The sequence below is a fragment of the Triticum urartu genome, chromosome 3A (assembly GCF_056163025.1).
Source record: "Triticum urartu cultivar PI428250 chromosome 3A, HENAU_Tu73, whole genome shotgun sequence".
Classification (NCBI taxonomy): Eukaryota; Viridiplantae; Streptophyta; class Magnoliopsida; order Poales; family Poaceae; genus Triticum; species Triticum urartu.
The window spans coordinates 255,497,320-255,512,122 of record NC_141875.1 but is presented as its reverse complement, the minus strand read 5'-3'; positions in this window follow the sequence as shown (position 1 = coordinate 255,512,122).

Sequence of the window (14,803 nt, the reverse complement as noted above, 5' to 3'; positions counted from 1 at the left end):
TTACTGGTCATTTTAAGCCTGATTTATATATTGAATGGGAGTACAAAATAAATGCTATTTTTGCTTCCCATAATTTTGATGAGCGTGGAAAATTTCAAGCCGGGGTTAGTACTTTCAGTAGCTTTGCTTTAGTTTGGTGGAGTGAATATTGTCGGTTAAACCATAATTTTATACCTACTACTTGGGATGGTTTAAGACTTGTCATGAGAGATAGATTGTTGATGTTTATTATACTCGTGGAATGATTAAAAAATTACAACATTTAAAACAAGGCACTGACACGGTAACAAAATATTATGATGATTTACAATCTACATTGTTGCACTCATTTTTAGAAGAAAGTGAAGAAGATTTTATGGATAGATTTTGGGGAGGATTAAACCGAGATGTTCAAGAGATACTAATACATGAAGAGTGTTATCCTATGGACCATTTGTTTTGTCTTGCTTGCAAAGCTGAATAGGAAATAAAACGACGTGTTGCCCATGAGGAGAACAAGCACGCGGTGCACATTCCAAGAGTTGATACAGATGTTTCTTCAGCTACTAGGCATACTATGACAACCACATCCGTTGTTGCGAGGACTACATCATCTCCACCATGTGACACATCACCACCAAGAGTGCCTACATCGTTTGAGTTGATCATAAGAGGTAATGAAAAAGGTATAGATTTTCCACTTTCACATGAGAATGATGCATGCCTAGTTAACTTGAATACATCATGTGTTGAATTACCTATTGATTTGAGCACATCGGCTATTTTAGAGAATTGTGTTACTATCATGAATGTGCCATGTGATCAAACAGCTAAAATACCAACAATTTTGAGTGCACCCATTGAATTAACTGTTGATGCAAAAGAACCAATGTTTAATCATTTTGATATGACCTCTAATCTTGGTGATGATTTTGTGTCAAATGACTTATTGCATGTTTGCTTATTTAAGCATATTGTAGCATGTAAATTTGATCCAAATAAGGTTTATTCACCAATGATGGGATGGTTTAATGATGAACATTGTCAACCTTTTGAAATGAATAAGAGCTTCACTTATATATGCAAACTGAGTTGCAATATTTTCATGCCTTCTACTTCTTGTGATAATATTTTGGTTTCAGATTTTATGAACTATGAAAGTTACTCATGTATACATGTGTCATATGTGCAAAAAGCAAGGAAAGTAAAAATGGATGACATATATATATATATATACAACATGTACACCTTGTCTCTTTTGTTAGCAACATTTCACATTAAGCAACGCCGAGGATGGCTTTGTTTTGAAGAAGGGGAGGATGATGAGGACATGCCTACCTTGGATAAGACCAAAAACATTGCATACATGTATATTTGTGAGGTTATTTCTAGTGCAAACTATGCAATAATTTATTTATGTCATCCAAGACAAAGATACTTCACAAACTTTTTTGTCATGTTTAATTGCAGGTGTCTGGGACATTTGTACAATCCACGTATGAAGATAAGGGAAAAAGAGAAGTTTATGTGATATTCAAAAGGTCTTCTCACATCACTTTTGGGCCAAGAGAAGATAGAGTCCAAGTCTCTCACGTTCTGGATTCAGATTTGGACTGCATAGACATACCTGACTCAAAACGCCAACAACTATTTCATACAGACTCTGAATTGAGTGATTATTTTTTGTTGGAAAGTAGATTTCGTGCTCTTTCCAACAAAATTGGATTCGCCTTAAAATTCATCTGGAGCGTTGAGTTATCAACAAAACAATCTGACGCTGCAGCAGAATCCGAGTCAAACTACAAGTCCAAAGGTGTTGCATCACCTCCACTTGGGCCCATGAGCCTTGTACGACCTAGGGTTAGTTTTAGACTGCCTTGGGACGTCCTCCTACCTCCTTGGCCGCCACCCCTTGCTCCTATATAAGTAGATCCATCTAGTAGCTTTTCCCGTGGGATTTGTTTAGTTAAAAGTTAGCCAACGCAACTTCGTGTACTTCGTTTGTGTCCAACGACCAGACCAAAACCGCTTTCGGATCCCCACCTTTATCAATACTTCATCTATGTTCGCAATATTCAGATTGCATTATCATATTCTTGCTTGTTCTTCGATTGCATGCAGGAATAGACCTTCGTGGTCAGGCTGGTCGTGCTTCTCCAATCGTCGGTAACATCAGGAGATTGGTTTAGTGATTGCTAAGGCGCAACGTCGTGCACGTTTGTAGTCGGATCGTCAAAGTCGACTCCACCAAATCGATAGTTATCATCTCATCGAAAGATTGGAACACTTTCACCTCTATCACATGGGCTACCCAGAGAGCTACTAGAAGTGAAGATGCACACCCTGTGCGCAAGGGCCTTTAGACCCCATGTCCATGGGCCTCGCCGATGTAGCTACCCCTTGCGCACGGGCGTGTACCGTGCCCACGGGACCCCCATGCGCACGGGGCCAACTTAGCCCGTGCGAATGACCCTCCCATGATTCAACCATGGAGTTTCCTGTTTTGCCCTCCAGCTCGTCCCTCGCCCCAAGCTGCCTATATATTCCATGTCTAGGACATTTGTTAGGGTTAGCAGAGTATATGAGACAATCTAGAGGGAGCTTTGCTCATCTACCACTCCTATAGGAGATCTGATAGAGACAAAGGTGTCACGTCTTTCGATGAGAAGGTGATTATCGTTTCGGTGGAATAGACTTTGGCGACCCGACTACGAACGTGCGAGGACGTCGTGCCTTAGCAATCGCTAAACCAACTCTGAGAGGTTATTGACCATGCTGGAGCACGATCAACCTGACCACGAGGGTCTATTTCCTGCAAGCAAACGAAGAACAAGCAAGAAACTGATATTGCAATCTGGATATTGCGAATACAAGATGAAAGCTTTATTGATCAAGGTGGGGGTTCTGTGACGTCTTGGTCTGGTCGTTGAACACAAATGAAGTACGCAAAGTTGCAGCTATGGCGAACTTTTAATCTAAACAAAACCCAAAGTAAGGGTTGTTTATATGGAGGAAAGAGGAGGGAATTTCGTGGCCCTTGGAGGAGGGGTCCAAAACCAACCTTAACTCTTGTTTCCCCACACATACGGACTCTAAAAACAACCTATAATCAAGTATTTTAAAATTACATGGGCTTGGCCCAAAAATAAGGTGACACAGCACCTAGAATAGTCTCTGGACGAAATTTATGAAGTGACATCTTGTATATTTCGTCCAAGGCTTCATGCACTCATTATGGTGGCTTCAAAGTCCCGGAATCATCACTTGTAACTCCGTGCTTGTTCCCCTTGCGCATGCCATCATGTCCATGCTTGAACTTGCTCCAAGGTTCATCTTTCTTGTCCAAGCTAGACCCTTTATTTGTAATCAAAACAAATGTATCCAATTTAGGCAACATCATATTCTCATGAACGTTAGAATCTTTACCAAGAAACGAAATGAACGTTAGAATCGTAATTCAATTAGCGTGCGCGAGCTCTAGTAATTGGTCCAGTATGTATAGCAGCAGGGGCTATGGGTGTAACAATGGTATTGATGTCCTCATCATCCTCCCCTTCTTGAAATGAAGTCGTCCTCAATGGAAGCTCATCTTCCTCACCCAAATAAGGTTTCAAATCTGCAATGTTAAAAGTGCTAACCTCAAATCTGCAGACGGCTCAAGTTTATATGCATTATCATTTATTTTCTCTAACACCTTAAAAGGACCATCAGCACGTGGCATTAGCTTTGATTTGTGCAAATTAGGAAATCTATCCTTACGCAAATGTAACCAAACAAGATCTCCAGGTGCAAACACAACATGTTTTTTACCCTTATCTCTAGCAAGTTTATATTTAGCATTCATACGCTCAATGTTTTCCTTAGTTAACTCATGCATTTTTGAAATCAATTCAACACGTTCTTTAGCATCAAAATTAAGCTTCTCCGAAGATGGAAGAGGCAACAAATCAATAGGTGCACGAGGTAGGAAACCACACAATTTCAAAAGGGAACATCTTAGTAGTAGAATGCAATGAACGATTATAAGCAAATTCAATATGAGGCAAGCATTCTTCCCACATTTTACTATTATTCTTCAAAACAACCCTAAGCATAGTAGACAATGTTCTATTGACTACTTCAGTTTGTCCATCAGTTTGGGGGTGACAAGTAGTACTAAAAAACAGTTTAGTCCCCAACTTAGCCCATAAACATCTCCAAAAGTGGCTAAGAAATTTAGTATCACGATCTGAAACAAATAGTATTTGGCACACCATGCAAGCGAATAATTTCATGAAAGAACAAATCAGCAACATTAATAGCATCATCACTTTTATGACATGGTATAAAGTGTGCCATTTCTGAGAATCTATCCACGACAACAAATATGCTATCCCTCCCCTTCTTTGTTCGAGGTAAACCTAAAACGAAGTCCATAGATATATCCTCCCAAGGAACACTAGGTACAAGCAAAGGTATATATAAACCATGAGGATTGAGTCGTGACTTAGCTTTTTGGCATGTAGTGCAACGAGTAACAAAACGCTCAACATCTCGTTTCATCTTTGGCCAAAAGAAATGTGTAGCAAGTACATCCTCCGTCTTCTTAATGCCAAAGTGTCCCATTAATCCTCGTCCATGCGCCTCCTGCAACAACAAAAGATGAACAGAGCTAGTTGGAATGCATAGCTTGTTAGCACGAGACACAAATCCATCATTAACGACGACCTTGTTCCACGTTCTTCCTTCTTTACAATTCTGCATTATATCTTTAAAATCAACATCTTGCACATATTGATCTTTGAAAGTCTCCAAACAAAATATTTTGAAGTCAAGTTGTGAAAGCATGGTATAGCGACGAGACAATGCATCAGCAATAACATTTTCTTTACCCTTCTTGTGTTTAATGACATAAGGGAAAGTCTCAATGAATTCAACCCATTTAGCATGTCTATGATTTAGTTTAGCTTGACTTTTAAAATGTTTCAAAGATTCATGATCAGAATGTATAATAAATTCTTTGGGCCATAAATAATGTTGCCATGTTTCTAAAGTCCGAACAAGAGCATATAATTAATTATCATAAGTAGAATAATTCAGACTAGGCCCACTCAATTTTTCAGAAAAGTATGCAACAAGTTTGCCATCTTGTAATAACATACTTCCTAATCCAATTCCACTAGCATCACATTCAAGCTCAAAAGTCTTATTAAAATCAAGAAGTTGGAGTAAAGGAGCATGTGTCAACTTATCTTTCAATACCGTGAAGGCTTCTTCCTATGCGATACCCCAAACAAAATGCACATCCTTCTTTGTAAGCTCATTGAGAGGTGCAACAATGGTGCTGAAATCTCTCACAAAACGCCTATAGAATCCAACGAGGCCAAGAAAACTCCTCACTTGTGTGACCGTTTTGGGCTGCGGCCAACTCTCAATAGCTTCAATCTTGGCTTTATCAACTTCAATTCTCTGTGGAGTAACAAGCCAAGAAAAGATACTTGGTCGGTGCAAAAGGTGCACTTCCCAAGGTTACCAAACAAACATGCATCACATAGAGCAATAAAAACATCATGTAAATGTTCCAAATGTTCCTCCAAAGATCTGCTATAAATCAGTATATCATCAAAATAGACTACCACAAATCATCCAATGAAAGCATGTAAAACTTCATTCAGTAATCTCATGAAAGTACTAGGTGCATTAGTTAACCCAAAAGGCATACCTAACCACTCATATAATCCAAACTTAGTTTTAAGTGATGTTTTCCATTCATCTCCCTATTTCATACGAATTTGATGGTATCCACTATGCAAATCAACTTTGGAGAATATTGTAGAGCCACTCAATTCATCAAGCATGTCAGCTAGCCTAGGAATAGGATGACAATAACAAATAGTAATATTATTAATGCCTCTACAATCAACACACATACGCGACGTACCATCCCTTTTTGGCACTAGTATAATAGGAACAATACAAGGACTAAGAGATTCGCGTATATAACCTTTGTCGAGCAGGTCTTGTACTTGATGCATAATATCCTTCGTCTCCTCTGGATTGGTACAGTATGGCGCACGGTTTGGCAGAGAGGCACCGGGAATTAAGTCAACCTGATGCTCAATCCCTCGAATAGGTGGTAATCCTGGTGGCACGTCTTGTGGAAAGACGTCAGCGAACTCCTGCAAAATGTTAGTGACAGCAGGAGGCAAAGAGGAAGGTACATCCTCGTAAGAAAATAATGCCTCTTTGCACGCAAAAGCATAGCAAACAGATTTGCTGACATCTAGATCATCAATATCAGATTTGGTGGCAAGTAAACATGCACTTTTCAATTTAATTTCAGAAGCAACACTAGATGGTTTATTATTAGGCTTCGTTTGTTACTCAAATTCTTTTGTCACAATCTGATTTTCACTCTTATTTTTCTCCCGTTTTGCTTTATTAGCTCTATTAATATCATCTTTCAAAATGGAATCAGGAGTCATAGGAAGCATAGTAATATTTTATCCTTATGAACAAGAGTATAATGATTGTTTCTACCATGGTGTACAGATTTTTTTATCAAATTTCCATGGTCTACCAAGTAATAAGGAATATGCTTGCATAGGTACCACATCACAATCAACATAATCATCATATGTATAGATACTAAAATGCACACGAACAGTACGTGTTACCTTAACCTTGCCGCTGTTGTTGAACCATTGGATGTAGTAAGGATGTGGATGTGGTCTTGTGGTGAGGGATAGCTTCTCCACCATCTCCATGCTAGCCAAGTTGTTGCAGCTCCCTCCATCTATGATGACGCGAACAGAACGTTCCTTCACAACTCCCTTTGTATGGAACAAATTATGCCTCTGATTTTTCTCAGCTTGTGTGACGTATACACTCAAAACACGTTGAGAAACTAAACATTCATACCTGTCAGCGTCTTCAGGAGCCATGTATTGTGTCTCATGATCAAAATCATCTCCACCATGTTCTTCACTTGTAATAAGAGCCAAAGTCTCCTCATCATAGTCACTAGCGGACTCATACCCACCATCGTCAGTAGCAATCATCACATGCTTAGATGGGCATTCTCTCGCATAATGACCTCCACCCTTGCAACGACGACAAATTATATCATGTGTTTGCCCTGTTGATGCCATGGATGGAGAAGAGCTTTGTGCGGAACTGGAAGGTGTGCTCCTGGCAGATGGTGGTGGTGGTGCTTGTTTTCTTGTATCTCGGTTGGAATTGGCGGCTGAAGTCAGTGGTGCTGCAGTAGGACGTGTGGGAGTAGAGGATGCACGCGGTGTCCATGATGAAGGTCGACCTGTAGAAAAGTTAGTTCACGCCAATGCTTGTCGGTCCTACACTTCATGTCCAGCTTTGCCAGCAAGATGGAATAAACGAGTGATATTATTATACTCCTTATACTCTAGAATGGTATGAATCTCTTTATTTAATCCACCCATAAAACGTGCAAGCATAACTTCATTATCCTCAACAATACCACATCTAATCATTCCAGTTTATAATTCATGATAATATTCTTCTACATAATGTTTTCCTTGTCTTAAGCGCAGCAATTTTTGAAGTAATTCACGTTGATAATATGATGGAACCCAACGAGTACGCATAGTAGTTTTGAAAGTAGCCCAAGTAGCTGGAATAGGATATAATCTACAATGTTCATATCACCAAACACATGCAAAACTAGTGAAAGCATAAACAGCAGTAGGAACACGTCTCTCCTCAGGATATTGTAAACATGTAAAACGTTGTTCAGTTTCTAACTCCCAAGTAAGATATATATCAGGAACATATCTACCCCCAAAAGGGGGAATATTCAATTTTAGTTTAGGAAGATGGTCATGATCTCATACCTTAGGTGGTGGTGCAGCCCTACCGTTGCGATGATATGCATGAGGACGACCTGGTGGTGGTGGTGCTGGTGGTTGCACGTAGTACTGATTTTGATCAACCTCATCCTCATAATGGTCCTCCACCTCCACCTCTGCAGTAGCAGCAGGAGCTACAGAAGTATCAAAAGTAGGTACAACAGCACCAGAATTTTGACCAGGCTCAAAGGGAACGCGCAATGCTCGTCCCGCTTGATTTGGAAGGCGATGTTGTTGTTGTTGTTGATGATGATGATGATGATGATGTAGAGGTGCGAAAGGTGCAGCGGGCGGTGGTTGTGGAAGAAGCGCGAGTACTTCATCGAACTTGGCGTCCAACTTGGTGTCAATTGTCTTCTCAACGTCATCAATCCTCTCCAGTGCCTTTCCTAAGGTGGCCATGACGTCTTCCACCTGTTGACTCAACATTTGCTGAAATTTATCATGAAGCACCTTTTTCGTCATGTTCCCCTAGTCAATCTCGTCGGCTTGTGGTCCTACCATGGTTAGCAGCAATAGAAACACACAAGAATATGATCCTACAGACTACTAGAAAGTGGCAGTGTGTCACAAATCCGTCAAGCAAATCTCAAATTCTTAACAGTTCTTACCCAACAGCAGGTGGTGATCGGCAACCGTTGTAGTCAAAACTCTCAAAGCTTGGATAGAGCGATTACCAGGGAGAGTAAAACACATGACGTAGATGTATGTGGAGCTGGAAAGGCTTATAATATGGTAGCAAAAAGGGTCAGCAATAATCAGTTCAGAGATCCAAATTCAATAAATGCCCGACGACGGTATTGTGCTGGTCCTAGGGTAGACCGTACTAGAGACGCGGGCCTAGAACACTAACAAAATCATGACGTGACATGTAAACAAGGGAAAAGCACACTCTGGGAATTTTTCCGCTCTCTTTTTTTGACAGGATAGGCACGAAATTTTTTTGACTATTTTTTTGGAAATTAGGGCAGCTATGATGAAAAGGTGCGACAAAAAATCACTATGGCGAGTGTCTTAAAAGACTCAAAAAGCCTAAAAACATGATAGGGAAAAATATTTCCGCCTGCCAAAATTTTGGCCTAAAAACTGACCAGGGGTCTCCAGACTCTTTTTTTCCCGAAACCTACTCAGGCAAGGAAACACGAATCAGAAAGTTACGCCCCGGATGTAACATTCCATAATTGTAACTCCAACTCTTGCCATTTCCGGCTATGTAATATGTTATATCCTTCGTGGTTGGGTTTTATCCTCGTTTTTGCATTGTATTCATGTCATGCGTTTCATCTCATGTCATCATGTGCATCTCATTTGCATTCGTGTTCGTCTCATGCATCCGGCCTTTTTCCCATTGTCCGTTTTGGAATCCGACACTCCCACATGCACCCATTGCACCTCTCAAATCTTGTTTCATGAGTAGGAGAAAAACGTTCTCAGAATGGGCCGAGATTTGTCGAGTGGCCTTGGTATATCACCGGTAGGCCGCCTGTCAAATTTCGTTCCATTTGGAGGCTGTTTGATGCCCCAACGGTTAACCGGGTAACCGCAAAAACCCCTCTCTCATTGCGGCCCAGCACCACTCCACAACAGCCCACTATGTAACGCCCCGGATATAACTTTCCCAATTTGTACTCCAACTCTTGCCGTTTCCGGCGTAAGTTATATTTATTTCTCGGGTTTGGGTCTTTGTCTCCGTGTGTTGTTTTCGTTGTCATGCATCTCATATCATGTCATCATGTGCATTGCATTTGCATACGTGTTCATCTCATGCATTCAAGCATTTTCCCCGTTGTCCGTTTTGCTTTCCGGCGCTTCGTTCTCCTCCGGTGGTCATTTCTAGCTTTCTTTTGTGTGTGGGGATTAAACATTTCCGGATTGGACCGAGACTTGCCAAGCGGCCTTGGTTTACTACCGGTAGACCGCCTGTCAAGTTTCGTATCATTTGGACTTCATTTGATACTCCAACGGTTAACCGAGGTACCGAAAAGGCCTCGTGTGTGTTGCAGCCCAACACCCCTCCAATTTGGCCCAAAACCCACCAAACTCTTCTCCATCATCTAGAGCGTTCGATCACGATCGCGTGGCCGAAAACCGCACATCATTTGGACTCTCCTAGCTCCACTTATGCCTATAAATAGACCCCCCCCATTCCAAATTCGCGGATCCCCTCCCCCCTAACCCTAGATCCATTTCCCACGCCGTCGCCGGACGAAAACCGCTGGGCCGGACGTGTCCGACCCGACCGCCGCCGCCACGTGGCGCTTCCGGATTCGCCGCCGCCTCTCGCCCACTTCGCCACCGCCGCCAGCCCGCGGGGCCCGGGACGGGCCCCCCCGGCCCACGCGCGCCCCCGCGCCTCCCTCCACACCGCGCCGTCGCCCTCTCCAACTCCGGTGGCCGGCGCCACCGCGGGCCACCACCGCGCCGCCGCGGCCGACCCCGCCGCCTCGCCGCTTCCTCAGGCCGGCGCCGCCCCGCCGCACCGACCCCGCGCCGCCGCCCTCGCCGCGTACGCCGCCGCCCCGGTCTCCTCCTCGCCGCCTCCCGAGCTCCGGCAAGGCCCCGGCGATGATCCCCTCCTCCGGTGAACAGTGAACTCCGTCGTGCATCGAAATCCATGCAGATCTGGATCTAGAAAAAATATCTCGGTTGACTTTCCCTCCGAACCGTAATTTTTATGCAAACTTTGACCGGCTATATCTCCGCATCCGTAGCTCCGATTTGGACATATAGTATATCAAAATGTTCGTCTCGATGAGTACATCATTTCATTCCATTGCATCATTTTCATTTGAGTTCATCTTGATGCCTGAAATGCTGTTAGAAGGAGGCTTCGTGAGTTAATTGTCAGATCTGCTAGTTCATCTTAGACTTTTGTCATTTTTGCCAGGATTATTGTGTGCATGATATGCCTGTGAGTCCTTCATATGTTTTGTTAAGGATTTTGTCTTCTTTCCAGAGATGCAACCCATGCATTTTTGTGATGTGTGTGGTGACTTGTGCAAGCTTGCAAAGTGAGGCACCCGGTAAATCTGTTTTCAGGGACTTAGTAGTTTTCACTAAGTCTGGGATTATTTAGTTCACGATGCCATATGTTCATGCTATTTCCTAGTGATCCGTGCCTCTTTTGAGGATGATCAGTAAAAGAATTTTGTTAATCTTGTTATGCTCTATCCATCCATGTCTTTACTTGCAATTATGGAGCACCCTAGCTTGAGTCAATCGAGCTCTACTTTTGCTTCGTTGTGAATCTGGGCAGATCATCAACTCGTTTGCGATTTTGCCGATGCTATTGTAGTTGATCTGTGCATGCTATGCCATTGTTCCTGCCATGTCTAGCTAGCATTTGTGCCTTCTTAATGGATGTATGCTTGCCTTTCCATGACTTTCACCGTAGTGAGTGCATCGAGCTCGTTTACATGCCTTCGTGAGTTATATTTTCAGCATGTCTCAGTTTTCACTAAGTCTGAAAACTGATTGTGTTTTAGCTATGTTCGTGTGCTTGTTAGTATATTTTGTGGTCCCTTTTGGCTCAAGGTCACTAAGGGTCTTTTGTTAATATTGTTGAGTAGCTCCATGCCATGTTCTTCTTTGTCATAATCAGGTCCTGTAGCATGTTGTTTTGTTGCTCGGAAGAGGGCTTCATGATCTGAAATTTCAGACAAGTGTTAATTTCACCAAGTCTGAAATCTGTTTACCATTTGCGTTTTTGCCATGCTTGTTTGAACCTGTTAATGGATGAATTGGCCGTGGCTCAGTGCTAGTATTTTGTTAAGCATCTTGTGTGCATCCCTGCCATGTATTTTGTTGTCATGATTGGTGGCTGTAGCATGTTCATTTCGTTGCATTAGAGGCCTACTTACTGTAAATCACAGACCGGTGCCAATTTTGAATCGCTTGCCATTTCCAAACCGTAACTCCGATTCCGGTGATCTTTATATCGTTTTCAAGCGATTTCATCCCTTATTTCCAGTGGCACACTTGGTTTTCCAAGTTTAGGCCAGGTTCATGCATTTTCTTGCCATATCTTGCATTTTGCATCCCACATTGCATCCCGCATAGCATATCATCATTGCATCTTTTTGTTTGAGCTTGCACGTGGTTGATTGTATCCTTGTGGCTTGTTTGTCTTGTTTGGGTAGAGCCGGGAGACGAGTTCGCTAACGAGGAGCCCGTTGAGATTGCTTTTGAGGATCCAGTCAACTCTGACAGCTTTGCAGGCAAGATGATCATACCCTCGAAATCACTACTATCTTTGCTATGCTAGTTTGCTCGCTCTTTGCTATGCCAATGCTACGATGCCTACATTTTGCTTGTCAGCCTCCCAATTGCCATGTCAAACCTCTAACCCACCTTGTCCTAGCAAACCGTTGATTGGCTATGTTACCGCTTTGCTCAGCCCCTTTTATAGCGTTGCTAGTTGCAGGTGAAGATTGGAGTCGTTCCTTGTTGGAACCATTTATTTACTTGTTGGGATATCATTATATTGCTATGTTATCTTAATGCATCTATATACTTGGTAAAGGGTGGAAGGCTCGGCCTCTCGCCTAGTGTTTTGGTCCTCTCTTGCCGCCCTAGTTTCCGTCATATCGGTGTTATATTCCCGGATTTTGCGTTCCTTACGCAGTTGGGTTATAATGGGAACCCCTTGATAGTTCGCCTTGATTAAAGCTTTTCCAGCAATGCCCAACCTTGGTTTTACCATTTGCCACCTAGCCTCTTTTTCCCTTGGGTTTCCGGAGCCCGAGGGTCATCTTATTTAAACCCCCCCGGGCCAGTGCTCCTCTGAGTGTTGGTCCGAACTAGAGCCCTGTGCAGCGCCCCCTCGGGGAAACTCGAGGTTTGGTTTTAGTTGTACGGATTGCTCATTTGAGTGTGCCCTGAGAACGAGATATGTGCAGCTCCTATCGGGATTTGTCGGCACATTCGGGCGGTGTTGCTGGTCTTGTTTTAACCTGTCGAAATGTCTTGTTGTACCGGGATACCGAGTCTGAACGGAATGTCTCAGGTGGAGGTCTATTCCTTCATTGACCGTGAGAGCTTGTCATGGGCTAAGTTGGGACTCCCCTGCAGGGATTGAACTTTCGAAAGCCGTGCCCGCGGTTATGGGCAGATGGGAATTTGTTAATGTCTGGTTGTAGATAACTTGAACCTTAAGTTAATTAAAATGAATCAACCGTGTGTGTTACCGTGATGGCCCCTTCTCGGCGGAGTCCGGGAAGTGGACACGGTGTTGGAGTTATGTTTGCGCAGGTTGCTCTCTCCCTAGATTCTCGCTCGCGCTTTGCCTCCTCTTCTCGCTCTCTTTTGCGAATAAGTTAGCCACCATATATGCTAGTCGCTTGCTGCAGCTCCACATATATTTGCCTTACCCCTTCCTATAAGCTTAAATAGTCTTGATCGCGAGGGTGCGAGATTGCTGAGTCCCTGTGGCTCACAGATTCCTACTATACCAGATGCAGGTCCAGGTGATTCCGCTTCAGGTGACGCATACGAGCTCAAGTGGGAGTTCGACGAGGACTCTCAGCGTTACTATGTGTCTTTTCCTGATGATCAGTAGTGGTGCCCAGTTGGGGTTGATCGGGACCGTGTCGCATGTTGGGTTTTCTTCTATTTTGGCGTCGTAGTCGGGCCATGAGTGTTTGATTGATGTATGTTATTTATGTACTTTGTTTGACGTGGCGAGTGTAAGCCAACTATGTATCTCCCCTTTTATTATTTATATTACATGGGATGTTGTGATGATTGCCTAACTTGCGACATTGCTTTCAATGCGGTTATGTCTCTAAGTCGTGCCTCGACACGTGGGAGCTATAGCCGCATCGAGGGCATTACACACTAGCCCATCTAAACCCCCTCAATGCTCTCCGTCGTTGGATCACAATCGTGTGGGCGAAAACCGCACCTCATTTGGACTCTCCTAGCTCCCCTATCTATAAAAAGACCCTCTCCCCCGAAATTGCGGATCAAACCCTAGCCACCACCACCTCCGCGCCGCCGGACATGTCCGTCCTTTTCGGATGCGTCCGCCGCCGCCCGCACCAATCGTAGCGTGCCACGTGGCGTCCGCCCGCTCCCACCGCCGCCGGCTCGCCAGGCCCGCGCGGGGCCCTCCTGGCCCGTGTGGGCCGCCACCGCCTGACGCCGTCCACCACCTCCTCGCCACCACCTGGCGCCGTCCGCCGCCTCCTCGCCGCCGCCAACCACCGCGCGCCTCGCCGCCCGCGCCCGCCGCTCGACGTCCACCGGAGCCGCGCCCGCCGTCGCCCTCTTCAGATCTGACGTGCCCGCACCGGATCTGGCCGTCCCGACCTTTGCCGGTCCTCTCCGACCAACTCCGGCTGTCGCCGCCTCGACTCCGGCGAGATCCGCCATCGCCTCGAATTCCGCGGCCGGACGAACCCTAGATGCGGAGGTCGATTTCTTCTCTAAGTCCTTTTTCTTGTGACATTATGTGTGCCCCTTCATCATGCCATATCTCTGTGCCCATAGCTCCGATTTGCGCTATGATATATCAAAATGTTCGTCTCGTGATGCTCTACATACTAGTGCCATTTGCATGCATGTTACTGTCCATATTGATGCCTTAATCTTCATTGCAAAAGTGTTATATGATGTTGTCTGCTGTCATTTTCATAGCATTTTGTGTGTGCATCCTCTGAGCATCATGTCTACATGTTTTAGGAGCACCTTTATGCCATCTTTACAGTGGTGCAAGCCTTGTATTTTTATGAGCTCTGTGGTGACTAGCACAAGCATGCAAAGTAGGCCATATGTTGTTGCTGATTTCAGACACTTAGTATTTCTGCCAAGACTTTTCCTATTACATTATGTTGCTATGTTGACTTGTTGCCACAAGTAGATCCATGGATATTTTGATGAAGTTAAGTAAGAGTGTTTTGAAGATATGGTGGTGCTCTATCCGTTCATGCCTCTGGTTGTAATTATGGAGTAGTGTAGCT